Raw genomic sequence first — 2,464 nt, 5'->3', positions numbered from 1 at the left:
GTTCATGAAATTTGGCAAGCTGAAGGGATATACAAATGTTTAAATATGAGAAAAAGCATTATGACTAAGATTTATCACAGGACTCGTGTTCTTCAGCTCTACTGTGTCCTACACTCAGGGAGCCTTCTCTGCTATTAGACATATGCTGGGATGTGTTACCCAATAACCAAGGTGACCAAGAGCTCAAGTACTCACTCACTAATTTGCAGGTCACAGCGTATCCTGGTTTCTCCCTCAAAGATGTAGTGAAACCGACACAGCAGCGCCCGCGCGGCCCAGCGCAGCAGACACCCAGGACTGAAAGATGGCGTTTCCCGTAACCCTGAAGGAGAAGCGCCTCCTGGATGTCAGGATCTCGGAGCTGCCCAGCTGGGTGCTGATGCGGGACTTCACCCCGACGGGCATTGTCGGCGCCTTTCAGAGAAGTTACGATCGCTATTATAGCAAGTGTGTGAACGTGAGGAAGGGGAGTGTCGCAGGCCTGTCCATGGTGTTGGCGGCCTATGTGGTTTTCAGCTACTGCCTATCCTACAAGGAGCTCAAACACTAGCGGTTAAGGAAGTACCACTGAGAATGCCGCGGTGAGGGCGGCTTGCTTTCCTGGTCTGGCCACTTGCCTTGCCACCACCCCCTCCCCTCCACCCGGCAAGAGCCCTTGAGAATGTGCCCAATAAAAGGTGCAGGCCTGGAAAAAAAAGATGTAGTGAAACCATATTTAATGAAACAAATAAATGACTGGTTATTCTACCTTTGATCCCCTCCATTCCCTCTTTCCCAGGGACCCTCATGTCACTAGAGATGGAGGTTGTATCATATTAAAAGTGCTTATATTGGAACCATGATCTCCATTTTTCACAATATTGGGCTTTTTCCTCAGACTTAAGGGCTCTGAAGAAGATTTAGTACACCTTTCTAACCCTAAAATATTTGGGTCTGTGACTACTTGAGTTTCCAGTAAACCAACTACTTAACCTCACAAGGCATACTTCAAGTAGGAGCTGCAGCTTCACCCCTTAAGTGTAATGATGTTAATCCCAGGGACATCCTGTGGGTCCAGTGCCAGGATCTCCCTCTCAGCGCACACTGGGCTCTCCACTCAGGGAGAAGTAAGTCCTCAGAGTCACTCATGATATCAACAGTGGCCAACCCAGTGCTGACTTAATTGGGTAAATCCTGACCAGGCACCCTGGGCATGTGGATATCTAAATATACCCTGGAATGAAAGTGAGGCCCGGATGTGGACAAAGCAGCAACTAAGAAGCCATTAGTGGAGGTTTCAGAGTCAGCATGTTAGCACAGGCTGAATATCGTTGAGCTCAACCCCAGGGGCTTCCGGAGGCAAAAGGCTATGTTCCTCCCTGAGTCTGTCTTACATACCTACTAGCTGAGGGTACCTGGCGTGTAATAGGTCCACATGCCTAGGTCCCAGGTACGTTTACCTTCCAGGAAGCACAAAACATCCAAGCAAGGATGATCCACTCTTTCCACACAGCACAACCTGATCTGAAATCCACAACTGCCCCAATTTCAGCACCTTGAATTATCTGCGTCCAGGCTCACCTGGATCCTGAGCAGGAGCTGGGAAATAAAGGAGAGAAGGCAAGAGACTGATTAAAGGGTAATCACCTGTAATACATCAGCATCATTATTAAATCGACGTAATTTATACTCCAGGAACCTTCCTTATTGGATTATCCATCCTTTGGAGAGTCCAGAAAATCAGGGGTTTTCAACTTTCCTGAGGCCACACCCCTTTAATACAGTTCCTCATGTGGTGACGCCCAAACATAAAATTATTTTCATTGGTACTTCATAACTATCATTTTGCTACTGTTATGCATCAGGAGAACCATGTGAAAGGGTCATTCAACCCCTAAAGGGGTCGCGACCCACAGAATGAGAACCACTGGTCCAGATGAAGGCAGAATAAACCCGGGGTGGATTGGGTGAAGTTGCTGTGGGAGGTGTTCTCAGGAACACTTGGCAGTTCTAGGAACACCTTGTACACACTGACACACATGTACACAGGCAAACACATGAAAATATTAGCAAACAAGAATCTAAAATGTATGCAGAGACAATTCGAAAGCTAAATGAAGTAAGAGACCATGTATAATATTTACCACAAAATAAGGGCTCACCCAAAATCCAGAGCTTAGCATCATGATCTGCGTGTTTCTTGCATTATAAAATGTAATACTTGATGACACTCTTTTCCTGTTAATCTCATTTATCAAACAAGGTTTTTTCATCAGTAAATGAAATCTTGTCAAACTTCAGTGTGGATTGTTCAACCAGAACCACCCCTTAATTTTATAATATCTCTCTCTCTCTCTCTCTCTCTCTCTCTCTCTCTCTCACCTATCTCTCTTTCTCTCTCCTTTCAGTGTGGACTGCTTAAATTTTTTCACGTTTGTAATTTATGTATACTAATAGGGCACTACAACATCATCGCAGGGCATAT

General features: G+C 45.6%; 1 pseudogene; it reads left to right on the top strand.

Moving 5' to 3' along the window:
- The first annotated feature begins 304 nt into the window (after positions 1-304).
- LOC142443330 (ATP synthase F(0) complex subunit f, mitochondrial pseudogene) lies at positions 305-550 on the top strand (annotated as a pseudogene).
- The last annotated feature ends 1,914 nt before the right edge of the window (positions 551-2,464 follow it).

The sequence above is a fragment of the Tenrec ecaudatus genome, chromosome 3 (genome assembly GCF_050624435.1).
Source record: "Tenrec ecaudatus isolate mTenEca1 chromosome 3, mTenEca1.hap1, whole genome shotgun sequence".
NCBI lineage: Eukaryota > Metazoa > Chordata > Mammalia > Afrosoricida > Tenrecidae > Tenrec > Tenrec ecaudatus.
The sequence above is the reverse complement of the archived record's forward strand: the minus strand, read 5'-3'. Positions and strand labels throughout refer to the sequence as shown.